Raw genomic sequence first — 27,403 nt, 5'->3', positions numbered from 1 at the left:
GATGTATTAGAGTTGGTAGTTACGCAGGCATGAGCTGATAGTCAAGTGATTGTTAAACTGCCTCTCTAAAATAATAATTGGTCTCGGCTGGACGCGGTGGCTCATGTCTGTAATCCCAACACTTTGGGAGGCTGAGGTGGGTGGATCACAAGGTCAAGAGATCGAGACCATCCTGGCCAACATGGTGAAACCCTGTCTTTACTAAAAATACAAAAATTAGCTGGGCATGGTGGCGTGCATCTATAGTTCCAGCTACTCGGGAGGCTGAGGCAGGAGAATTGCTTGAACCTGGGAGGAAGAGGCTGCAGTGAGCTGAGATTGCGCCACTGCACTCCAGCCTGGTGACAGAGCAAAGCTCTGTCTCAAATAATAATAATAATAATAAATAAATAAATAATAATTGATCTCAGTCAGCACCAAGGAAAGGCAGTCTCCCAATAGATAGAAAACACCCGAAACTGGTCATCAGCAGCTTCCTGATAAGATCCCAGGTGTTGGATGAGTGGGCTCAAGCATATTCACTAAGAGGCAAAGTGGCAGAGTTTAACTGGCACATAATCTTCCTCTAGGAACACTCTAATAGTAAGAGAAGAACACCTCAAATGAGCATGTGCACATTTCATTAAACCCACTGTGTATGCAGCCCCTCCCAAGCGCTGGCAGGCCACTGTACATGTGGGCAGCCCACTCCAAGGGAAGAATCAAGGGAGAAGAAATACAAATCCCAGAACCATGCCAGTGTATAAAACCCCAAGTCAAGGGCCGGACAGAGCACTTAGATCTCTCAAGTCGCCCACTTAGCCCTCTTCCAAGTGTACTTTACTTCCTTTAGTTCCCACTCTAAAACTTTAATAAACATTTACTCCTGCTCTAAAACTTGCTTGGGTCTCTCACTCTTCTGTATGCCCCTTGGCCAAATTCTTTCCTCCAAGGAGGCGAGAATCAAGTTGTTGCAGACCTGTATGGATTCGCTCCTGCTAACAGATGGCTGGATGGGTGGACAGATGCATGAATTAGTGGATGGACGTTTGGATGTGTGTGTGGGTGGGTGGATTGTGGGATGGCTGGATGAATGCATGGCTGGGTGGGTGGACAGATGCATGAATTCGTGGATGGACGTTTGGATGTGTGGGTGGGTGGGTGGATTGTGGGATGGCTGGATGAATGCATGGCTGGGTGGGCGGATGGATGCATGGATAAGTGGTGGATGGATGGACGGGTGAGTGGATGGGTGGATGTGTGTGTGGATGGATGGATGGGAAAACCCTCTAATTGATTACAGGGCTCAGTGTGTGCTTCAACATCATGATGGCGTCATCACATTGGTCCCTGTATGAAACAGTGGGGGAGGAGAGTGTAGCAGGGGAGCAGGAATGACTTTTCTCCAGAATCAACCTCTCCCACCCTGCAGCCTGGGCTGTGCAGGCCACATTGGAGAAGGTGGGGTCGACTACTCCTAAATGTTGCTGTGTCCAATGGCTTGTTGACGTTGATGTAGGAATGAGCCTACATCTTCACCATAGATGGAACTGTTTGGGTCCCCAAAGCAGAAAGCCTCTTCTGTTGCAGGTGCTGAAGTTTCCATCTTCTTCTGCTTATACGGAAGCTCACGCATCCCTTGGGTGGCAGGCGTCAGGTTCCTGTGCGCACTGAGCTCCTCCCTTACATGCTTTGGACAGAAGTGTGAGACACGCAAGATTGCTGCAGGAAGTCCACCTGTGGGGATGCTGTGACTTCTCAAGCAAGAACACGAGTCTGCTCATTGACCGTCACCACACATAACAAATTAAGTGTCCCTTTTTTGATAACATGTCATTGTTTCACAGAGTATTCTTTTAAAGTGTATAAGTTGACTGCAGTTATTATTTTTTACTTCTGTTACTAATTTACTCATAATTAGGCATAATTTACACTTAAGAAATTTCTTAATAGTTTTTTCCTCCTTAAGGTGAACTATGGTCAGATAACATACTTATCAATTGTCTCTAGCTCTTGTCAGAAAAAAATATAGATGTGTGTGTGTGTGTGTGTCTTGGTCTTTCCAATGATGAATTAAGATGTGCATTGAGAAGGCGTTCACTTTATTTGACGTTAAGGAAGTACCAAGAAGACGCTCTCCACAGGCCCTGGGAAAGCCAGCAGCTGCACCCCGAGGCTGTGCCAGGCAGGGAACAAGGAGGCAGCACCACCTGCTGGGCAGGGAAAATGCCCTCCCAGTCCCTGCCTCTTCTCTGCAGAGGCGCAAAGAGCTGCCCCTTCTCCTGGGCTTTCTCCTGGGCTGATGAGATTGCTCCCCGATATGCCAAATCAGGGTTGTGCATCTGAGGCTCTCTCTAGACTCTCAGCTCCTTCCTACTCCTGCAAAGTGAAGAAAACAATGCCAAGGGGTCCTGGAGGCGTCTCTACCCCTGGAGAGTTTTGACTCCCTTCAATAGTCTCCACTACCCAGCCCTCACTCCATGTCCTCCGTTTCTCCCTAAAGCGGTGCCCAGTCTGATTCCACTGTGGCAGGGATAACGAGGGGCCAGGACATCAGGAGAGAGAAGTTTCTACCTGAGTCACAGCAGCGGCTGCCCTGCAGACTCCTGAAGACACAAGACACATTTCCATCCCAGAGACCCAGCGAAATGCAACCTCAGGCTAGAGAGAGCCAGTTATTTTTTCTTGTTCTGTCCTGGAGAGGCCACTGGGAAAGTCGTGCCCCTTGTTGAGGAGAACATGAGATCTCTGTGAGTCGTCCTCTGCCTGATGGCTGTACCTCCATGCGAGTGTCTCAGAGATTTCAGAACGGGGGCTGTGGGCTGTGGTGTCCGTTTGTGACTCATCTCTTTGCTTCTTGTCCCTGAGTGTCCTGCATCAGGTGCAGCTACTGGAGTCATGCCCAGGGCTGGTGAGGTCCTCACAGACCTCTGGGCCTGGACCCAGCAGCCCTCTGGGAAGGCGCTGGGGCACCTCAGCTCCAGGGGCAGCACACACTTCAGCCCAGCCTTTCTGGGCCAACTCTCCATCTGCAGAGACACATCCAAGGCCCAGTTATCCCTGCAGCTGAGCTCCGTGATGGCCAAGGGCAGGGCCGCACATTCCCGGGGGAGACAGAATGGGGACCTCAGCGTGAGCCCAGACACAAACCTCCCTGCAGGGAAGCACAAGGCCACCAGGCGGCGCTCCAGACCACACAGCGGCCCCAGAAGCAGGTTTCAGGGGGCGGGGCAGATATGTCCGCGTTGAGTCAGGTCATTGGTTTTATTTTCCCTGAGCAAACGGCCTCTGCCAAGGACTCACTGCACCTCTCACCTTCACAGTTGTTTTTTTTTTTAATCACTCTGTAGAGTTTTGCTAGCTAATTTAGATATTGAGGAGTGCTTCATACTTCCTTGGGCCTCTGCTTGCAGAAACATAGCAATTGTAAACGAGGCACGTGGGAAAGCCCCGGCTCAGTGACCCGGGGGATGCTGCTGTGGCCCTGGCAAGAGGGCGTCGGGCCGCAGTAACAAAGGTCCAGACGGCTCTCAGCCTGCGCCCGCGGAGTACAACACATAAGGGCTGTAACCTAACGAAAAAAGAATCTCAGTGCAACTGTCCTGCATTTGAGTTTGTGATCAGTTTTGCCCTTTGTCTTTAACAGGTTCTAACATAAAATTTTGAATGTTGGTTCAAGCTATATGTGGGTAAAATGCACTTACCCACATTCCTTAAACAAATAGAACACTGAGGTGGAAATTTTTTGAAAAAGTAGTTTTCAGACATTTGGAAACAAGCGTCACAGGATCATAACCCCTGAGAAAAGAAAAACAAATGAACGAATCCTGCTATTGCCTGAAAGCAGCTGCCAGGACACAGGGAAAGGCTTAGTGAGCTGAGCGGACAGAGAGCAGAGTTCAAGGCAGCAGCGGCCCGAGGGGAGGAGTACCGCGGAGCAGGCTGCTGTGCAGCCAGGATGGGCCAGGGGAGGCGGGGGGAGAACAGCTGGAGACTTGCAGCAGGGAGGGAGATCCCTCAAGTTTGGGGCTGAGAACTGACTTATGCCTGACTTATGCCTGCATGAAAAGAAACTACTCAATATCAGGGGGAAATCACCAGAAACCTGTGGACCCAAAACTACACAGAGCCTACACGAGGAAAGCATTGTTTGTGTTCTCCCAGCCAGGGTGGAAAGACCTTGAGATATGTAAAGCTTCAAGCAATCTTCCGAAGTAATCTCGTGAGTAGTGGTGCCACATTAATTCAGGACTACAGGCTGCTCTGAACTGAACCTAATAAATGCTTAAAGTGTAGCCTGGAGCCCGGGTGCAGTGGCTCACACCTGTAATCCCAGCACTGTGGGAGGCCGAGGCAGGCGGATCACTTGAGGTCAGGACTTTGAAACCAGCCTGGCCAACATGGCAAAACCTGTCTCTACTAAAAATACAAAAATTAGCTGGGCGTGGTGGCTGATGCCTGTAATCACCTCCCACCTGGACCCTTCCTTGATACATTGGAATTAAAACCAGAGATGAGATTGGGGTGGGGACACAGAGCCAAACCATATCACATAGGAACCTAAAAGGATAATAAAGTAGGAAAACTTCCCACATCAGTAACCCTTTATCCGATAGTAATCCCAATCTGCAAAGTAAAACTGTGTGATTTTACTAAGATAATGGAATCTTCTCTACAGAATGACTTTCCAGTGCAAAAGCTCCCCACCCTCACTGTGAAATGCACGTGACCATTTCCAATTTGTGTAAAGTCCTCAGTTAGTACTGAGACTTCTGAAGGTCAGAAATCCCTTTGCTCATGCTGCATGGTCCGGATGAGATGTAAGAATCATTAGCTAATAGACATGCAAAAGCTTTTGTGTGAAAGATGTTATGAGACATTTAAGGTATTTGCTTGTGATTACTAAGCATTCATTGTATCATTGGAGCACATGTGCTTTTATACCCTGGAGAAATTCCAGTAATTGAATTGCTGGGTTGAATGGGATTTTGATTTGGATTAAATTTAAACTATAGATTTTATTTAGGGAAAACTGGCATCTTAATTATGTTATTGGGGGGCCTTTGCTCCCAGAGCTCCCAAGATGGTGGCGGGCCACTTCCAAAATGACCGCAGGCCACTTCCAAGATGGCTGCAAGCCTCGTGTTCTCTGACCTGGGGTTCTTGGCCTCACGGATTCCAAGGAATGGAAGCTTGGGCCATGCGGGGAGTGTTATAGCTCTATTAGAAGCTGTGGGTCACGGAAGAGAACAGTGGAACCCAGTGACTAGTGTTCAGCTCGATTAGGAGGAACCCAGGCACTTAGCCGTGCAGGAACAATGGCGAGCATTTGGCCTGATCGAGAGCGGCAATGGGTGCCTCGCTGGATCAGGAGCACAGCGGACACCCCGATGGATCCAGAAGGGTGGACGCCAGCGGTGGGTGTCCCACGGGGGCAGACAGCAGTGGTGGACGGTGAGCAAAAGCGAAGCTCGAGCCGTAACAAACATGGACCAGAAGAGTGCAGTTGCAAGATTTAGTAGAGTGAAGACAGAGCTCCCATACAAAGGGAGGGGACCCAAAGAGGGTAGCTGTTACCCGCTCGAATGCCTGGATTTATATCCCGATCATTGTCCCTCCCGCTGTGCTCTCAGGTGATAGATGATTGGCTATTTCTTTACCTCCTGTTTTTGCCTAATTAGCATTTTAGTGAGCTCTCTTTACTATCTGATTGGTCGGGTGTGAGCTGAGTTGCAAGCCCCGTGTTTAAAGGTGGAAGTGGTCACCTTCCCAGCTGGGCTTAGGGATTCTTAGTCGGCCTAGGAAATCCAGCTAGTCCTGTCTCTCAATTACACTGAGTTTTCCAATCCATGCATCCAATACGTGGTGTATCTCTTCATATGTTCATAGCCTCTGAGCAATGTTTTACAATTTTCTGTGTAAAGATCTCCACATCGTTTTATGTTTCTTCTAAGGTATATCCTGATTGCTTTTTATGTCTTCACAAGTTTTTTCCTTTCAAAATTAATTTTCCAATTGTTTGGTGCTAATATGCTCAAATGTCCTTGATTTTCTTAGTTTGAACAGTCCGTTTCTGTTTTGGGGATTTTTTTTTTTCAGATTCTTTAAGATTTTCTATGTCTATAACCATGTAATCTCTGAACAGAGACAGTTTTGCTTTTTCCTTTCAACTTGAGGTAGGTTTTCTGGGTAGTTCAGGACGTGCAGGCACTGGGTGCGTGGTGTGAGCAGCTGCACGATGCCTTGGAGAGGACACTCTCGGGGGACTGTGGCCGCTGCTCAGCTGTGACCGTTCTTATAGCACCAGCAACTGCGGCCACCATTCTTATCCAATTTCCAAAGCCACACCACAGGCCCTCTCAAGAACGAGGCGTGGAGGCTATGCCCTCTCCTGGACACATCATCATTCCCAAGCCCCACGATGTGGGCTCCATGGGATGCACACCTTTGTCTGTCCAGACCTCAGTCCCACCTCCTCATCCTGCACCAAAACTCTTCAGAGCCCAGTGCATGAAATGGGCTACCAAGGAAATGAGGGCAGGTTCCTGAGAGGAAACTGGCCCTGCATTTGGGAGCTAGGAGTCTGCTAATTCGCCTGGCAGCCCTGTGCAGCCCCCCGTGGCTACAGTCCACTCCGTGCCCATCAGTGCCTCCTTCCTGTGCAAGCCTGGACCTCGCCCTGGGCTCGGGATGGGCTGTAGATGGAGAATGCAGGCAGGAAAGTCTTTGTCTATCGGGGCCATAGTCAGGTTCTACAGTGAGTCAGGAAAAGGCCTGTGGAGGTGTGGATGAGGACAATGGGTCCACCATCAACAGGAGGACACCGGTTCCACCCCTTGCAGAGGCACAGCCCCACATCGCTGGGAGGCAGCCACACTCACTGCCTCGCCCTCTCCTCACACAGTGCAGTTTCCACGTTCACAGCCCCAGCCAGTCACCAGGAATGCCCTGGGGGCGGCCTTTCCCCAGTGCACTCCGAGCCCTCCCTTGGCTGTGCGGTGAGCTCCATGCCCAGGAGATATCCACCCATGGTCCTCCAGAAAGCAGCTGACCTGCCATGCCCTGGAACCACAAACCCCCACAGATCAGCCAGCCTGCAGTGGGCCTTGGATGTGGTGAGGAGTGGTGACACCCCCGTTCCCACCCCACAGATGCAATGCCTGTGGGTGACGCATGTGAGTACTGAGGAGTAGAGGGTAGAACTGTAGGCCCCGAGAACCACAGAAACTCGGGTGTTACACTCTGGGGCCATGTAAGGAGAAAGTGTCACTGGACAGAAACAGGCCCCTCCTAGACACTGTGTGCGCCATAGTCACCTGTCATTAGCTCTCACTCTTGCAGATTCATGATTGAGGTGGTTAAAAGAAAAAAAGCTCCTACTCACCCATCCAACCCCATCCTGGGGTGTTTCCACCACCCTTGGGGTTTGGGATGAGCTGCCTTTGTCCACTGTGCTCTGTGGACCTCCCTTTAGAAGCTCACAGCTCCCTGCACTCGGCTCCATCCTGCCCCACCACACAGAAGCAAAACCTCTCCTTTCCACTGAAGGCTTTTCCAGGACCAGGATGCTGACCTGCTGCCCTTCACTCCCGAAGTGGTGGGACTGCCTGGGGTGGTGTGGGTGTTGAGCCTTCTTACTCTAGGAACCTGGCACCTGGCCCCGGGGGCACAGGGATGGTGCATCTGCCTAGGGATGCCTCCTCACGCCTGGGGGTGGGGCTTAGTATCATCGGCCCTCAGGATTTGTTGCATGAATGAGTGAATGGGTGAATAAATGAAGGGGATCTGATCTATGAATAAGGGTATATAGACTTTGGTTGATGTAGGATGCCAAATGCTGGAATTTCAGAGTCATCACACCCAGGGGCCCTGCCTCTGAGCTGCTCTTTGGGTCCAATCTGCTGAAGAAAATGGCTTTAGGGAAACCCAGTTGTAGACCTGAGGGCCTCCGCTCTTCAATGAGCCATCTCCATCCCGGGGCCTTATATCAGCAAGTGACGCACACAGGCAAATGCCAGGGTGTGGTTTCGTGCTTAAATGTAGCCTCCCCCCCTGCAGAACTGCAGAGCCTGCTGAATTCTGGCTGACCAGGGCAGTCACCAGAGCTCCAGACAATGTCTGTCTCCTTCCTCATCTTCCTCCCCGTGCTGGGCCTCCCATGGGGTCAGTGTCAGGGAGATGCCGTATTCACAGCAGCATTCACAGACTGACGGGTGTTTCACTTTGCTGTTTCCTTTTGTCTCCAGGTGTCCTGTCACAGGTACAGCTGCAGCAGTCAGGTCCAGGACTGGTGAAGCCCTCGCAGACCCTCTCACTCACCTGTGCCATCTCTGGGGACAGTGTCTCTAGCAGCAGTGCTGCTTGGAACTGGATCAGGCAGTCCCCATCGAGAGGCCTTGAGTGGCTGGGAAGGACATACTACAGGTCCAAGTGGTATAATGATTATGCAGTATCTGTGCAAAGTCGAATAACCATCAACCCAGACACATCCAAGAACCAGTTCTCCCTGCAGCTGAACTCTGTGACTCCCGAGGACACGGCTGTGTATTACTGTGCAAGAGACACAGTGAGGGGAAATCAGTGTGAGCCCAGACACAAACCTCCCTGCAGGGATGCTCAGGACCCCAGAAGGCACCCAGCACTACCAGCGCAGGGCCCAGACCAGGAGCAGGTGTGGAGTTAAGCAAAAATGGAACTTCTTGCTGTGTCTTAAACTGTTTTTTTTTTTTTTTTGGCTCAGCAACAGAGATCATAGAAAACCCTTTTTCATATTTTTGAAATCCGTTCTTAGTCTAAGGGAGATTCTCTAATATGTGACTTAATGCTTTTCTCTTGCTGTTTTTGGAATTCTTTGTCTTTGACTTTTGACAACTTGACTTTTGACAGTGTGCCTCAAAGAAGTTCTATTTTGGGTTCTTTGAACCTCCTGGATCTGGGAAGTTTTCAGCTATGATTTCATTAAACGTGTTTTCTACACCATTTCCCTACTCTTTTGGAATACCCATAATGCAAATATTTGTTCACTTAATTGTGTCCCATAAATGCTGGGGATTTTCTTCACTCCTTTTTACTGTTTTTTTATTTTTATTCATCTGCCTGAATTATTTCAAAAGATCTGTCTTCAACTTCAGAAACTCTTTTGCTTGGCCTAGTCTAATCTTGAAGGTCTCAATTGTACTTTTGATTTCATTCATTGAATTCTTCAACTCTGGAATTTCTGTTGGTTCTTTTTTATGATACTTATCTCTTTGTTGAATTCCTCATTCAAATCATAAATTGTTTTCCTGATTTCACTGAATTTTCTATCTGTACACTGTTGTATCTCTGTGAGTTTCTTTGAGATTATCCTTTTGAATTATTTTTCTGACATTCTGTATATTTCCTTATGATTGGGGTCTGCTACTGGAGAATGACTGTTGTCTTTTTCAGGTGTCGTGTTTCCCGGCCTTTTCATGTTTTATATGTTCCTATGTTGATTTCCACACATCTGGCGGACCAGTCATCCCTTGCAATTTAATGGAGTAGGTTTTGCAGGAAAAGACTTCCTAGTACAGACGGGTCTCAGGGTGTCAGTTTGGCGGGGCGTGCTGGCTTTAGTTCTAGGTTGATGCAATAGCGTAGTCTCCATGTCGTTTCTTTAGCTGCCGTCCACATTAGTGACATTTGCGAGTGTCTCGGTGGCCTGGGCTGAGAGGTTTGTGGCAGTGGAAGTGCAACGTTGCTAGAGGTGACCTCACCAGGCTGTTTCTGAGGTCGGGGCACATGCATGCACATGGTGGATTAACCAACTTGGTGCCAGGCTCACTAGGGTGGGGACATGGGGCTGTCTCTCAGGCATGCACATGGTGGATCGACCAACTTGGTGCCAGGCTCACTAGGGTGGGGACATGGGGCTGTCTCTCAGGCATGCACATGGTGGATCGACCAACTTGGTGCCAGGCTCACTAGGGTGGGGACATGGGGCTGTCTCTCAGGCATGCACATGGTGGATCGACCAACTTGGTGCCAGGCTCACTAGGGTGGGGACATGGGGCTGTCTCTCAGGCATGCACATGGTGGATTGGCCAACTTGGTACCAGGCTCACTAGGGTGGGGACATGGGGCTGTCTCTCAGGCCTGCACATGGTGGATTGGCCAACTTGGTGCCAGGCTCACTAGGGTTGGGGACATGGGGCTGTCTCTCAGGCCTGCACATGGTGGATTGGCCAACTTGGTGCCAGGCTCACTAGGGTGGGGACATGGGGCTGTCTCTCAGGCCTGCACATGGTGGATTGACCAACTTGGTGCCAGGCTCACTAGGGTGGGGACATGGGGCTGTCTCTCAGGCATGCACATGGTGGATTGACCAACTTGGTGCCAGGCTCACTAGGGTTGGGGACATGGGGCTGTCTCTCAGGCCTGCACATGGTGGATTGACCAACTTGGTGCCAGGCTCACTAGGGTCGGGACATGGGGTGTCTCTCAGGCCTGCACATGGTGGATTGGCCAACTTGGTGCCAGGCTCACTAGGGTTGGGGACATGGGGCTGTCTCTCAGGCATGCACATGGTGGATTAACCAACTTGGTACCAGGCTCACTAGGGTGGGGACATGGGGCTGTCTCTCAGGCATGCACATGGTGGATTAACCAACTTGGTGCCAGGCTCACTAGGGTGGGGACATGGGGCTGTTTCTCGGGCCTGCACATGGTGGATTGGCCAACTTGGTGCCAGGCTCACTAGGGTGGGGACATGGGGCTGTCTCTCAGGCCTGCACATGGTGGATTGACCAACTTGGTGCCAGGCTCACTAGGGTGGGGACATGGGGCTGTCTCTCAGTCCCAGGATGCAAACACAAGTCTCTTTGGCTGGCCTGGGGGTGTGGCTTCTGAGGGCAATCCACAGGGCTGTTTCTCAGGTTCAGGACACAAGTGCATGGCTGCTCAACTGGCCTGGGCATGTGTCTCCTGGGGCCACCCCATGGGCTCTTTCTCAGACCCAGGACGTGGCCACATGGCTTCCTCAGCTGGCCTGGGTGTGTGTCTGCTGGAGGGCTGCAGGGGCACAGGGTTATTTCTCAGGCCGGGGTCATGGGCGCACAGCTGCTTGCTGGCTTATAGGAGTGCCTGCCAGGGGTGGCCCATGATGCTGTTTCTCAGGCCTAATTTCAGGTGCAGAGCCTTTGGGCCGGTCAACGGCATACCTGTGGAAATTGGAGTGGATGCCACAGGGCTATTTCTCAGGTGCCCAAGTGTGGGCACATATCCACTCTGCCAGCCTGGAGTTAGTATCAGGTGCTCAGTGGCTCAGGGGCCTCTCCTGCTCAGGGGAGGGCACTCAGAAGCTTGGCCAAATAAATGGTGGATTCACCCTGGGCAGGACTGGCAGGCTCTCCCTCCAGCTGGATGTGCAGCAGCAGGGGTTGGGTTTTTTGCTGTGCAGGGCCAGAGTCATGGCCAATCCTCAGCCTAGGCTCTGCACAGCCAGGGTTGTGGCATTCAGCCACCCAGATATGGGCATCCTGAAGATGGAGCCCCAATGCTAGAAAGGGGCAGTGGATACCAGCCTCAGGGCAGGATGCACTCCAGTGGCGGCTCCGGTCTCAAGGTGGCGCTGGGCTGCAGCAGCTTGGCTCACAGTGGATGAATGGGGGCAGGGAGTACGCACCTTGTGCTCCTAATCTGGGATCATTCCTGGCAGCTCCCAAACTTGGCTGAGGGCTTGCAAAAACTGTGGAATTCTCCTGTTGCAAGGGCTGTAGATGTTTGCAGTGGCAGTGGGTGCTGGCGGGAAATCTGCTTACCTTTTCCCTACATGGGAAGTCCCTCCTGTGTCCAGACCAATCCAATCTGGGTGGGGAAGACAAGGCTGCAAAGGCCAGGTGCCTCCATGCTGCCCTCCAATCACCACAGGTGCGTTTCCACACCTCCACTGCACTCCGTCAGTCTCCCTTCAACACTCCAGTCAAACCTTAGCTGTTTCTTCTTTGCCTTATTCCTTCCTCATGGGGAGGGTGTGGGTGAACACCAGGCTTCTCTAAGTTCTTCATCCATCTTGCTGATGTCATTCTCCATCCAGGCATGGGTTTTTAAGAAGTAGTGAATACTGAAATTTCAGCAGAGGACACCTCTATAGAAATTCTGCAACTGGAAAACCTCCTTAAATTGGCTGATTGTCATTACAATTGGAGGAAAACTGCCAATAATTTCAAATTTAGAAGGCTGAGACTCTATAAACAAAGACTAACAATATGTTTTCTGATATTTTTCCCCAAAATAATACTTTTCCAAGATGAAAATTTTTCCAGGGTATATAAGCACATGTGCTCCAATGATACAACGAATACTTACTAATCATAAGCAAATACCTTAAATGTCTTATAACATCTTTCACACAAAAGCTGTTGCATGTCTATTAGCTAAAAATTCTTACGTCTCGTCCAGATCATGCAGCATGAGCAAAGGGATTTTTGACCTTCAAAAGTCTCAGTACTAACTGAGGACTTTACACAAATTGGAAATGGTCACCTGCATTTCATGGTGGTGGTGGGGAGCTTTTGCACTGGAAAGTCCTTCTGTAGAGAAGATTCCATTATCTTGGTAAAATTACATAGTTTTATTGTGCAGATTGGGATTACCGACTGATAAAGGGTTACTGATGTGGAAGTTTTCCTACCTTATTCTCCTATTAGGTTCCTATGTGATATGGTTTGGCTCTGTGTCCCCACCCCAATCTCATCTGGAACTGTAATTCCCATCTGTCCAGGGAGGGTCCAGGTGGGAGTGATCAGATCAAGGGTGGTTTTTCCCAGGCTGTTTTCATGATAGTGAGGGAGTTATCGTGAGATATGATTGTTTAAAAGTGGCAGGTTCCCCTGCTCTCTCTCTCTCGCCTGCTGCCACGTAAGACGTGCCTTGCTTTCCCTTCACCTTCTGCCATGATTGTAAGTCTCCTGAGGCCTCCCCAGCCATGCAGAACTGTGAGTCAATTAAACCTCCTCTCTTTATAAATTACCCAGTCTCAGGTAGTATCTTTATAGCGGTGTGAAAACGGACTAAAACACTATGCCTTCGAATTAATAATTTAAAATTTGTCGGCTTGGCAATAAAACATCCCTTTGACATTTATTTTTTAGGTAATATTTTAAATTGGCAGTTTCATTCATGTTTTTATGAATTCTTATTTTTGGGGTGTTTAAGGCCTTTGCTTTGAACTTGGTGGTTCCTTACACTCCATTCTGTTAGTGAAGAGGGACCAGGTTGGGAGGCATTGGTTTGGGTGGTGGTCAGGAAGGGCAGAGTGATTTAAGTAGGGTCTGAGTGGATAATAGCTCATCAGGTTGGAATTTATAAATGACCAGGGATGATTTAAGGAGATTCCTGCCAGACACCTATGCTATGGCCATGCCCTATCTGGATCTCCAGCCGTGAGATGAGAACCCAGCCATGCGGGGGAGTCTGTTCGTTCTGCTCAATGTTGTAAGTGGCACATGCTATTGGATAATGTAGAGTTGAATGGATATCATTTTATTATTATAATTTACAAACTTCCTACAATAAACTTATCACCTTTATACATAGAAACAAATATAAGTACATTTTCCCTCCCCTATGTCATTTTGAGCCCCTCCCTCCAAACCATCCTCCCACTCTGCGACCCCACTGTCCCTGCATTTGGCTATGCTCTGGCAAGTCCCTGCTTAGACAAGCACTCGCCAGACCACCCTACTCAGCCTCCCCTTCAGCGCCCACCTGGCCTACCTGCTCGAATACATGTTGAGTGGTCACACACATGGACTGAACACCATCTATTCCATGCACTGCCCCGGTGACCGCACTGAGCAGCAAGACAAAAATGATGCATTAGCTATCAACGATGCCAATTCAAATGCTGGAGTCTTTCTCAGATACTTTTCAATGTTCAAGAATTGTTGATTGTGAATTCTATACCCAATGAAACTATCCTTCAGAAATGAGCAGAAAATGGATACGTTCTCAAATAAACAAAAACTAAAAGAATTTTTGCTACGAGATGTACTCTTAAAGACTGGCTAGAGGAAGTTCTTCAAACAGAAAGGGAATTGAATTGATCTTATGTCCCGCAGACTTGCTAAATTTCCTCTCAATTTTAGCAGCACTTTTTAGATTCCACAGGATTTTCCATACAAACAGTCATGTGGTCTATATATAGAGACAGATTTTCTTCTTTTCCAGTGGGGATAAATTTATGTCTTTTTCTTTCTGTATTACACCGGGTAGGACCTCCAGTACAATGTTAAACAGAAGTGGTGAAAACAGACATTCTTGCCTTTTTCCTAACATTGGAGTTTGGTCTTTTACTATGGTGTCAGATGTTAGCTGTAGGGTTTTTATAAATGCCCTTTATCACATTGAGGAAGTTTGCTCCTATGCCTAATTTTCTGAGAGTTTTTAAATGTGACACTCATGCCAGAATTTATTAAATGCTTTCTGTCTACTAAGATGATTACGCAGTTCTTATATTAACATGAATAATTACATTTATTTATTCTTTAATATCAAGGCAATTTTGCATTCCTGAGACAAACCCCATTTAGTCATCATGTGTTGTTATTGTTACATATTGTTGGATTCAATTTCCTCAAAATTTGTTAAGAATTGTTACATCTACGTTTACAAGGAAGATTAGTCTGTAGGGTATTTTTTCTTATAATAACTTTGCCTAGTTTTGCAATTAGGGTAATGCTGGACTCACAGAGTGAGTTGGGAAGCTATTTCCTCCTCTTCATTTTTCTGAAACAATTTGTATAAAATTGGAATTATATCTTCCTTAAAGGTTTGCAAGATTTCATAATGAAGTCATTGGCCTAGAGTTTTCTTTGTGGGAAAGTTTTTGTTTGTTTGTTTTGTGGTTTGGGTTTTTTTTTAAGAGACACAGTCTCACTCTGTTGCCCAGGCTGGAATGCAGTGGTGTGATCATAGCTCACAGCAGCCTCAACCTCCTGGGCTCAAGCAATCCTCCTACCTCAGCCTTCAGAGTAGCTGGGACTACGGGCATGTACCACCATACCCAGCTGGGTTTTTTTTTTTTAATTGCTTTGTCTTGTTTTTGAGGTCTTATTATGTTGCCCAGGCTGGTCTTGAACTCCTGGCCTCAAGTAATCCTCATGCCTCAGCCTCCCACAGTGCTGGAATTACAGGCATGAGCCACTGCACACAGACTGTGGGAAAGTTTTTAACTAAAAATTCAATTTTCTCTTCCTTTTCCAGTGAGCTTTCCAGTGTCTTTCAATTAATGTATCTATTTTATCTAAGTTGTTGAATTTATTGTCAAAATTTTTGTCAAAAATTTTTTAAACAATATTCCTCTCTTAGAGTTTGAACATCTGTAGAATCTGTAGTGATGGCACCTCTTAAATCCCTGATCTTGCTCATCTGTGTCTTCTCTCTTTTTCTAATCAGTATGCCTAAAGTTTAATTTAGTTGATTTTCTTAAAAAACTGGTTTTGGTTTTATTGATTTTTTTCCTAGCTTTTTTGTGTTACATTTCATTGACTTCTGCTCCGATATTTATTATTTCCTTTCTACTGCCTATAGTAAGTTTAATTTGCTATTTTCTTAGTTTCCTAAGGTGGAAGCTAAGTTTATTGACTTGAGGCCTTTCCTCTGTCTGGATGCAGATATTTGCTGCTAAACATTTCCCTCCAACACCATGCTGTGAGTTTTAGTTACAGTGGGCTTGGAGTTGGCCTGAGAAATTCTACTTAAACAGCTGTACCTATCATGTAAGTGATAAATGATGTACCTGCCTGGCCCTCACCCCTGGTCAACGAATCGGATGTACTAATGAGCAATGTTGCTGTGTAGCTGTGGATTTCAAGATATTTTCTGTGTGGTTTTGTCATCAGCATTGTTGATGACTGCAAGACATGATTTGCACCTGGCCTCGGTGAGATCCCCGAAAGACCCTGCAGTTGGGCTGGTTACTTAGCAGAATATGTGACTACGTGGCCAGCAGGATATAGGAAGGTACAATCGGCTGCAGGTGAGCTGTTGGAAGTAAGTTCCAATTTTCCTATTTTGTATTTGCATTTTAATAGTGAGACTGCGCTTATGTTATTTGTGTGAAACGGCTTTATTCATAGCACTGTAATTTAAAGAGAAAACCCATTCATGGGAACAACAAACGACCTAGACACCAAGGTAGCTCATGCCATCCAAGGCTATATTGTGCAGTGATTGGGAAAATGGGCACTGGTCCCAGAAGTCTGATTCACACTCTGCCACTGGCTAGTCCCGTGCTGGGGGGTGAGGATCCACACTCTGCCACTGGTTAGTCCCATGCTGGGGACAAGGATCCACACTCTGCCACTGATTAGTGTTGTGAAGATTTAAATAAAGAACCCACACCATATTCTTTGAGTTGTGCTTTACATATACTGAGAGATCATAAGAGTACATTATTATTATTTATAAAGTAAACTAGAAAGCACATGCAAAGACAAGAAGAAAACCTGAATAAAAATGAACTACCCCATTTTCCTCAGTAGAAAACTTTCACATTCTGAAAGTACACAAATTAGCCTACAAATTTAATGTAAAGCAAATAGACTGTTGTAGGTACCAATTCTCAATGTCACAGTGTTATACAGAAAGTAAAATACACAAGAACAGCCCAAAAGATGGAAACAATGGACGTGGTCAAATGACATCAGTACAATATCCATATGGTCCTACATAGCCATCTTTAAAATGGGTTAGAAATGCCTTCAGTCATTCGCACAGACACATGCATTGAACAAACTCTAAGAAGTGTTCTTACATGGGAAAAGCAAGTTACAGATGCGTGGGCATGATATGGATGTAGATGTGTGCAGCATCGCCCACATGCATGCTGCGTGTGTGAGTGTGAGCGAGTGCACAGACAACAGCGTGCAGAAATTCAGACCAAGCTGTGGGTACTTGTTACCACTGGGAAGGGAGTCGGTCACAGAGGGAAAGAGAAACAGGACATCAGCCTTTGACTTCAGAACTGTTCCTGCCTTTTCACATCCTGTGCTGTTTTCAGCATCGTCGGAGCCCTTAACACACATCACGGGATTAAGAGTGTGTTGGAGGGAGCATTCGGTGGGACAGATATTGTCATGGCTTGTGGATAGAGTTCACAGTCCTTAATAATCCCCGAGATGGCAGCCAGGAGCTACGTTCTCAATCACGCAGCTTCACCCCAGAAACTCACAGAAACCCAACAACCAGAAGGTGTCCATTCTGACAGCCTCAGCCTGTGCTGGCTCCGGTGAGCAAAAATGTATAGATATTAATAATGATGTTGATTTGAAGAGCACAGAGGGGGGTATGCATGATAAAGTTCCAAATTTTTACCTTAAAAAAGAATACATTTACTTCTCAATCGCCTACATAACGATCATTTTTTAAAAACTGATCAAATTTGGTGTTACAAGGGCACGTTGCAAATTCTTCTGGCTACTTTTCTCTGACTATTCTAATTACATTACCGTGGTTTTCCTGTATGTGCCTGTGGGTGGCAAGCCACCCAGGCGCCGAGGCAAGAGACAGAGGACACGAGCTGTTCAAGTATAATAAAATATAAAACAAGAATTGTTATACCAGATATAGATCTTAGATATGATTATATATGAATATCATTAATCATTAGTTTGTAGCAATTACTTTTTATTCCAATATTATAATAATCCTCGCTCTATAATCATAACCTAGGAAAAGCCAGGCCATACAGAGATAGGAGCTGAGGGGACATAGTGAGGTGTGACCAGAAGACAAGAGTGTGAGCCTTCTCTTATGCCCAGACAGGGCCACTAGAGGGCTCATTGGTCTAGTGGTGACACCAGCATCTGGGAAGACGCCCATTGCCAGGAGGACCGTGGTCTACTGGTAGCAAAAAGTGTCAAGGAAAAACACCCGCTACTCCGCAGACCGGGAAAGGGAGTCTCCCTTTCCCCCGGGGAGTTTAGAGAAGACTCTGCTCCTCCACCTCCTGTGGAGGGCCTGACATCAGTCAGACCCGCCCGCAGTTATCCGGAGGCCTAACCGTCTCCCTGTGATGCTGTGCTTCAGTGGCCACACTCCTAGTCCGCCTTCATGTTCCATCCTGTACACCTGGCTCTGCCTTTTAGATAGCAGTAGCAAATTAGTGAAAGTACTAAAAGTCTCTGATATGCCAAAATAATGGCGTAAGCTGTCTTTCTGTCTCCTCTCCCTCTCTACCTCGGCTGCCAGGCAGGGAAGGGCCCCCTGTCCAGTGGACACATGACCCACATGACCTTACCTATCATTGGAGATGGCTCACACTCTTTACCCTGCCCCTTTTGCCTTGTATCCAATAAATATCAGTGCAGCCAGACATTCGGGGCCACTACCGGTCTCCATGCATTGGTGGTAGTGGTCCCCTGGGCCCAGGTGCCTTTTCTTTTATCTCTTTGTCTTGTGTCTTTATTTCTACACTCTCTCATCGCCGCACATGGGGAGAGACTCACCGACCCTGTGGGGCTAGTCCCTACATGTGCCCGTTCATGTGAATGTCATTTCTGGCTACTTTTCTCTGACTATTCTAATTACGTTACCGTGTTTTCCTGTATGTGCCTGTTCATGTGAATGTCATTTCTGGCTGCTTTTCTCTGACTATTCTAATTACGTTACTGTGTTTTCTCCTGTATGTGCCCGTTCATGTGAATGTCATTTCTGGCTGCTTTTCTCTGACTATTCTAATTACATTACCGTGTTTTCCTGTATGCGCCCGTTCATGTGAATGTGATCCAGGCAGATTTCCCAAATCCGGCTTCCTGTAACCCAGGGCTTTGAAAGAGGGAACGGTTTCCTGGGAATCCTTTTTGCGGTTTATTTTACCCGGAGGCAGAAGCCCACGGTTCCGTGAAGTGTCTATTGCTCTCCCCTCTCTCCTTTTGTGTCTCTATTTTTAATTGACAAAAAAGAAAATGTGAAGATTCCTGGGGTACAATGCAAAGTGACAATGCCTGTCTATATTGTGGGATGATTAAAACAAGGTAAGTGGCATATCCATCACCTCACACACTTATCATTTTGTGGTGAGAACATTTAAAATCTCATCTTTTAGCAATTTTGAAAGTCATTATTGTTAACTATAGTCACCATGCTGTGCAACAGATCAAAAGAACTGACTCCTCCCATCAGCAGAAACTTCTTGCCCTTTGACCAACATCTCTCCTTTCCCCGTCCACCACTAACCCCCAGCCCAAGAGAACAGCCAACACCCACCTCACTGCTGCCACATGACGTGTCGGGCTTTGATGGGATGGAGGAGAGGGTGGGGAAGACAATTCCAAAGCTGGAGCACTGGCCTCACAGCTCAGACACTCTTGTACTTATCCTGAGAGAATGATGTGCCGAGACCAACTAAACTTCCCCTGCTCTTCCCACATGGCAGAAAAGAGGCAGCCCAGGGAAGCCATTGCCAGGACATCATGGCCACCCAACCCTTGTGCAGAAAGGAAGCACCTGCCCAGGATGGCATAGCACCCAACCCTCATCCCCAGGGGAGGACACAGCCCAGGGCACCATGGACACCCAGCCCTCATTCCTAGGGGAGGACACAGCCCAGGGCATCTTGGACATCCAACCCTCATCCCCAGGGAAGGACACAGCCCAGGGCATCTTGGACACCCGACCCTCATCCCCATAAGAGCACACAGCCCAGGGCATCTCGGACACCCAACCCTCATTCCCATAAGAGCACACAGCCCAGGGCATCTTGGACACCCAACCCTCATTCCCATAAGAGCACACAGCCCAGGGCATCGTGGAGGCCCGACCCTCATCCCTAGGGGAGGACACAGCCCAGGGCACCATGGACACCCAACCGTCATCTCCAGGGGAGGACACAGCCCAGGGTATCTTGGACACCCAGCCCTCATTCCTAGGGGAGGACATAGCCCAGGGCATCTTGGACATCCAACCCTCATCCCCAGGGAAGGACACAGCCCAGGGCATCTTGGACACCTGACTCTCATCCCCAGGGAAGGACACAGCCCAGGGCATCTTGGACACCCGACCCTCATCCCCATAAGAGCACACAGCCCAGGGCATCTTGGACACCCAACCCTCATTCCCATAAGAGCACACAGCCCAGGGCATCTTGGACACCCAACCCTCATTCCCATAAGAGCACACAGCCCAGGGCATCTTGGACACCCAACCCTCATTCCCATAAGAGCACACAGCCCAGGGCATCGTGGAGGCCCGACCCTCATCCCTAGGGGAGGACACAGCCCAGGGCACCATGGACACCCAACCCTCATCCCCAGGGGAAGACACAACCCAGGCCACCATGAACACCCAATCATGTGCAGGGAGGGTGTCCTTGGAGCCTGGGACTCTTGCCAGTGAAGCAGTGGACAAGAAACTGAGGATGCGATCAGCACACAGAAATCTCAGGTAGCCTAGGATACATGAGGCCTCTCACTCCTGGGAATGCTGAGCAGCCACCAGGAGCCCACACCTTGAGGTACAGCAGGAACCATGCGCTCTCGCTCTTGCTCACTCACACTCCTGCACACAGCCACTGACACACACCCTCGTGCATGTTGCAGATGAACTCCACTGGCCTTGCACTTGCAACGCTGGAGGCTGAGAGGTATCCGCAGGTTCTTTTCTCATGAGAGGGGCGGGCTGACTTTCACTCTCTCCCATGTGCTAGAGGCAGCTCCACCAACACTGGCTGCCCTGAGTGGATGCACCTGGCTCTGGAATTCCTGTCATTTGCTTTGGATCCAGGAGCCCCTGCCTCATGTAGCTACTTAACAGAAAGGAGGAATCCACCCAGGACATGCCCAGACGGGAGCCTCACAGGACGGACAGTGGTGTCTGGGGTCACGGGCAGCCCTGACCCAGCAGTGCCAGCACCAGCACACCCAGTGGGGAAGGCGGGGAGGCCCAAACACCACCCATGGTTTGTTACTTCACTGGGTGGGACCCGGCACTCCTGCCTTCCTGACACCCTGGAATCCCTGCCTCCTCCTAGAGCCCCCAAGCCCATCTGCCTCAGAGCCTCCAGAGACAGACCTGGGGAGCCATTTCCTCAGGCCCTGGACAAGGAAACAGGGAATTCCAGGTTATGGGGGCCTGGGGCAGGTCTCAGGCAGGTGCTGGGAACCAGAGAGAGGGGTCACCGCGAGGCCTCAGGCCTGGCACCAGCACTTTGAGCCTCAGTTTACCAGCCCACGAGGTGCTGAGTCTGGACTGGATGACCTTCCCACCCCCAGTGACCTCTGCCCTTTCCCAAGCATGTCAGCTCTGCTCCAGCATCCTGGTGTGAGCGCAATGCCACTTTTTTTCTCAACAAATACGAAAGGAGGAAGGTGCCCCCAGGGCCCTGTGCCCTGAGGATGCCTGTGTGGAGGGGTCCGCTTCATCACTGGTGTCACTCACAGGAAGGAACGAAGCCACCTGCCTTGACGGAGCTTACTCCACCTCCGCGGAAGGCCAGGGAGGTCCCTCACAGAGAACCTGAGGCCCAGCAGGCTGCAGAGGTGCTGGCATGGAATGACTGCTCAGACGCCCGGGGCCGGCAGAGAGGACGGATGTGGGGGAGGTGCACACTGAGGAGCCTCTCCTTGGAGGTGGAGACACGTGCACCACATGGACCAGGACACAGTCCATGAAGCCTCGCATCCCCCTGAGCTACAGCTTAAGGGCCTCTCTCTGAGCCCAGGGTCCCACGCCTGGGAGGCAGCTGCCCCAGCTCTGAGGGAGGAGGGCATCCACCAGGCCCTCCATCTCCTGGGGGCACCAGCCCAGCCCAGAGGCTCTGCAGGACTCTGCACCTCCAATTCATGGCCAGGACTTTCTAGATGTATCTTAAGGACTGAGGACTCCACATCAGGGACCACACAAGACCGGGGTCTCGGACACGGGGGTTGGGGGTGAGCATGTCACCGGGATGGGCTGTGGCGTCACTCCGGTACTTCATCCGGACAGCCAGGGACCAAAGCCACGCCCTCAGCCCCACCCCACCCCTGCCTCACATGGCAACCCAGGGTCTGCAGATGCAGGAGAATGAGAAGCATGGTAGCCAGGCAGACTAGAGGACCCGAACTGGGGTTGAGCACCTCTCTGTCTACCCAGGGCATGGCCTGCGAGGCTGCAGGTGGCCTACTGTGTGCTGCAGGCTCAAGGTCCTGCCCCAGGGAGCATGACATTCAGGCCCAGAAATTGCATCATGCTGCACACAGTCCGAGGGGATAACCCTGTGAATTTCAGGTCACCAGCAGGCTTGGGGTCAAGACCGAGCTGCAGAGGACAGGTTTCTGGAAGGCACAGCATCATGGGTGGAGGGACTTGGAGCAAGGTCCTTAGCCCCGGGACCAGTGAATGTGTGCCCTTATAGGGAAAGGGGATCTTTGCAGAAGCAAGTTAGCTGAAAATCATGAAGTGGAGAGGCTCCCCTGGATTAAAGGGGTGAGCCCTAATGTAATCACAAGTGTCCTTCTAGGAGGATGGCAGAGGGATACTGACATAGACAGAAGCCAGGTGAGGTGGGAAGCAGAGGCAGAGGCCGAGAGAGCAGACGCTACGCCCTGGCCCTGAAGACGGAGGAGGAGCCGAGAGCTCAGGGATGGAGAGACTGGAGGAGGCAGGGAAGTTCTCCCCGCAAGCCTGGAGGGAGCATGGCCTCCAGCACACCCAGACCTTGGCCCTGTAGGATTCATCTGGACCTGTGGTATAAATGTGTGGTGTTTAAGCCACTGGGCTGTGCAAATTGTCATAGCTGCCATGGCGCATTCCTAGAGGGAGCCCTGGTGGGGACCCAGCAGGCAGAGATGGGGCCCTCACAAGCCTGTGAGCCACTCGGAGCCGTGAGAGTGGCTAGGCTTGGTGAGGTGCAGGCCACGCGCACCTCCACTAAGGCAGCCTTAGGGCCCACACCTCCTCTCTCTCTCTCTCTCTCTCTCTCTCCGTCCCTCCTTCCCTCACTCCCTCTCTCTTGGTTGGACAGCTCTCCATCATCCCCCTGGACATGACCACCTCCCAAGGCCGAGCTGGGGTGCTTTGCTCGAGGTGAGCACTGACATCCTGGGGGTGTGAGGGGCACCTGCCCAGCGGCCCCGTGTGCAGGATGGGCGGTGGGCCCTAGCTGGCACTGGGCATATGGCCCGGCTGGCGCCTGCAGGCTGCAGCTTTTCTGGGGTGGCTGGGATCAGTGAAGGCCTGCAGAGTCTGGGCCTGGGATCCCTGCAGTGCTGGCTGAGGACAGGCGGAGCTGGGCAGTGAGGGCACTGGGTCACTGTCACCACCCATGGTTTATTACTTCACTAGGTGGGACCCGGCACCCCTGCCTTCCTGACACCCTGGAATCCCTGCCTCCTCCTAGAGCCCCCAAGCCCATCTCCCTCAGAGCCTCCAGAGACAGACCTGGGGAGGCATTTCTTCTGCCCCCAGCAGAAGCCCGGGAGGCCAGGAAGGCACAGCGGGTGTAAAGGAGAGGATCCCGGCACTGCCTGAGGGGTGACTCCGACGAGGCAAGCATGGAGCCCACCGAGAAGCGGGGTGGGAGCCCCACCAGGGATGGGCTAGTTCCTCATGAAGGACCAGGACCCAGGAAGGACAAGGGGGCCTGCTGGGGCAGGGTCTGCTATGCCGGAGTCCCTATGACCCTGGCCCAGACCTGCCTCTCTCTTTCCTCATTGGTCCCCACAGGTCCGTGGTGGTTGCCATATCGGGAGGCCCCGTGGTGGCAGGGGTGGGACACCTGGTATACGTCACCAGGTGTGTCCGATAGGCTCATGCTCACACCTTCGCCTGGCACCTGGGCAGAGCCTGAGCACCCAGGCACTGAAGTGAGGGCAAGGCCTTGGGGCCCCACAGGATGGCCGAGGAGACAGCTGCAGGGCGCCTGGGACCCCTGGGCTCAGGAAGTAGAAGGATACAGCCTGAAAACCCACACCACAGGCTCACTGGCCAGTGCAGGCCCACAGAGCTCGAGGAGGCAGCCCTGAGCCTCCCAGGGAGAGATGTTCTGTGCACGCCGGCACAGGCCCTGGGTTACAAACCCTAGGCACAGCCCAGGAGAGGCCCAGGCCCCAGTCCAGCAAGGGGTTGCAGGAAGCAAGAGGCCCCGGCCACAGCATGAGGTGAGCCCATCAAGCCAGGGCCAGGTGGGCAACGGGAGGCAGGCAGGGCTTGGGGGTGGGTCCCTGCTGCAGCGCCGTCCACTGTCGACCGGAGGAGTTTCTTCCCTGTGCGGAGTCCACGGACCTCCTGTGAATGTGTGCATGGGCACAAGTGTGTGTGTGGCTCTGCTGTGTGTCTGTACACACGTATGTTTTGGGTTTTTTTGTGTCTGAGACCACAGAGTCTGCCCCTCCCACCAAAGCCTAGGCAGAAGGATGAACCCACGCCCCTGGGGCCCAGGCCTCAGCAGCCTCTGCGGGATCATTGTTCCTGGTTGTCACTTGCCTTTGCCACAGCCCTATTTCTCCACAATTCTTTAAAGTCCTCAATATGCATTTAAGGCACAAAGGTGAAAGTGCCCAGAAACATCTGACTCCACCGTGGAACCCAGGAGCAAGCTGGGTTAGCTAAGGAGCGGGGTCGTTGGCAGAGGCTGGGGTCCAGGCTGAACTTTGGAGGAAGCATGTCCCAGTATGGGCTCCTGACTATGTCCTCCTGGGACAAACCCAAACCCGCTCTTTAAATATGGGAGGGACTTTGCTGGCCCCGGCCCTGACCGCAGCACTTGGAAACTAAGGAGTGGTCGCCTCCCCCGTGTCACAGCTGCCCGTTAACCATCATAGAAGCAACTCTGTCGCCTCCATGGGCCCCTTGTGGCTGCTGCCTGGGTCCAAGCTGAGCCCAACTGCCCAGGCCCAGAAGGAAAGCCCAGGCCAGGTGTCCAGCACAGATGCAGTCACATACCCCAGGGAGAGCCACAGCAAGCAGCCAGTGTTGCCCAGGAGAGGAGTAGCTGACAAGGCAGAACGTGAGCTGCCATCGGCTCGAGAGGCTTTGCTGGTCCTCCTGGGGCTCTGGACATGACCAGGAGGAGCAAGGGAAGAAGTCGCATGGTGGTCCCATCCTGGGGCCTGATGGCAGCTGGCCACCCATCCCAGAGTGGCAGCCAGATGCCAGCGCCATTCCCACAGTCACATCATTGGTCACAGAATGCAGGACATAGAGTGTCTTCTTTCCATCACAGTGCTGTCCAGACCCATAGCCTAGGGTAGACCTGGAAGATTCAATGTCCACACCCGGGGCTGGAGCATAGCCATGAGCCACGCCCGCTGCCCGTGCATGGAAAGCCAGCCCAAGCCCTGCTCCATCCCTAGCCAAAGTCAATGTCCTTTCCCCTTCTCCCAAGTGAGCTCTAGCCACCTGCCTACCCTGCCATCCGAGGATGACAACCTTCATTCCATTGGAACCTGGCTCTGCCACCAGCAGGCTTGCAGTCCTGGGCAGACTCCATCACCTCTCTATGCCTCAGCCTTTCCATCTGCACAGGAGGAAGATGATGATGGTGGTGATGATGATGGCGATGGTTTCCTTTTGCATCTGAGGCAAGGACTAATTGAGATGATACACATCAGACACTGGGTATGGTGCTGGTCCTTCCTGAGCACTCAATCTATGTGAGCTGTCCTTGTGAAATGGGTGTCACCACATTTCCCCACGCAGAACATCCTTTGTCTGCCATACTTGAAACGTCTGCCCCAATACTAACAGCTCCTCATGGAAGATGTGCACACCCACCCACCCTCATACTCCCAAAGGTGCCCATGCTTTATCAAGCCAAAGTCCAGCCAGGAACTTTACAGCAGCATCCCTTTCCCTCTCCATGCACCAAGGAGCAAGGCAAAGCACTACATCTTCTATCTGGAGGCAATGCCACCCTCTTCTCCCATTTTCACTGCCATCCCTAAGAGGCAGTGCTTCCCCAAAAGGTTCCATGGCGGACTGCCTACAGCAACTCTGTTCACATGAGTTTCAGCATCCTTGCAGTGGCTCCCCTGCCATGCTGTGGCTCTTCATTCACCCTCTTCTCCTGCTCCCCATGACAGGCATAGATTCTGAGTGATCTGGATACATTGCTTTGTTTAATAACATTACAGCTTCTGTGCTGAGAAAGATACAGCAGACAGAGAAGGCAATTGTTGAACACAAAATAGTGACAGCAGAGATGATGGCAAGTTGGCATTTTTCTTTTCTAGCAATAAAACTTAAAGCTGACTCAAGGAGAAATGGAAATCATAATTGGAACAATAATCCTCAAGAAAGCATTAAGATTATTAAATAATTGCCCTCACAGATGACGTCAGGCCAAGATGGCTTTATGGGTGAAGTTTAGACTTTCACAAAACTAATCAGTTCCCATAAGAACTGCTCCAGGATTTGGAGGAACATGGGAAAGTCTATTAAAGGGATCACAATCCACAGTCCCCAGAGTAAAACATGGGCTAACTTGCATTTTGGCAAAGAGCCAAATGTTATAAATGACATCCTAGAAGGCCAAATTCTGTCCACCTCGTTGAACAAGGACTTACACCAGGAATTTAGAACTATTTATAGCTCATCCCACCACTCAGGCCAATGATGACCCATGATCATCTCACCAGAAATGGAAAGTCTCAGATGATTAATAGAGTCTCAATTTCTCTGAGACATCTAAGAGCCCAGCCCAAGCCCAGACTCAGGAGGGCACCCAGGCCTGGACAGAGAACACTGATATCACACCAGCCCTCCAGAGGGAAGCAGAGACTCCTTCAAGCTCTGGAAACACAGGCCCAGACAGCTGCCCAAAGTTGGGCAGGCTTCACTGCAAACCCAAATCATGAAGCTAGGTAACACCTTTACAGATTCTTTACATTTAAAAATCATCAAAACTTAAGAGTAAATAATAAACTCAAATAATATTAACCTAATATGTAAAGGTCTTGTACCATTATTATGCAAACAACATACATAAGCTAATAAGAAAAAGAACAAATCCCTTAAGAAATCGGCAAAGGATATAACACAATTTCCAAAAGAAAACAAATGGCTAGCACACATGAGGAAAACACTTTGTGAACAGACATTCTTCAGAACATTATTTATAATTATAAAATAGTTGAAAGCAAGATAGTGCCTGAAGAAATTATGGTGCATACATTAGTGGGACTATTCTGCAAACATTCCCAATTATACTTGTCACATATCTGTGATAACATGACAGCCAGCATTCATGGGGTGACCTCATTTGGTAAAAGGGTGCAAAGCTCAACACACATTGTGAGATGACTGGTGTAAATACAAAGACCAAACCGTGAAAAGGAGTCCATCAATTAATTGATGCTTACCTTCAGTTTTGGGCTAATTTTTAAAGTATGCTATAAGCATATGCTCCTGTTATAAGAGAACAGAGGGATTATGAGAGATGATGCAGGTGTGTCCTGGGCCTCCCCTGGCCCACTGGTCCCTA

At 50.1% G+C, this 27,403-nt stretch overlaps 2 gene segments (V, D, J or C); both read left to right on the top strand.

Moving 5' to 3' along the window:
• Positions 1-27,403, top strand: part of LOC101124180 (immunoglobulin gamma-1 heavy chain-like) — a 411,893-nt gene that overhangs the window by 220,991 nt on the left and 163,499 nt on the right.
• The window catches only part of LOC101143562 (immunoglobulin heavy constant mu-like), a 352,381-nt gene that overhangs the window by 245,897 nt on the left and 79,081 nt on the right, over positions 1-27,403 (top strand).

Source organism: Gorilla gorilla, chromosome 15, assembly GCF_029281585.2.
Source record: "Gorilla gorilla gorilla isolate KB3781 chromosome 15, NHGRI_mGorGor1-v2.1_pri, whole genome shotgun sequence".
Classification (NCBI taxonomy): Eukaryota; Metazoa; Chordata; class Mammalia; order Primates; family Hominidae; genus Gorilla; species Gorilla gorilla.
This window is presented reverse-complemented; position numbering and strand designations above follow the sequence as displayed.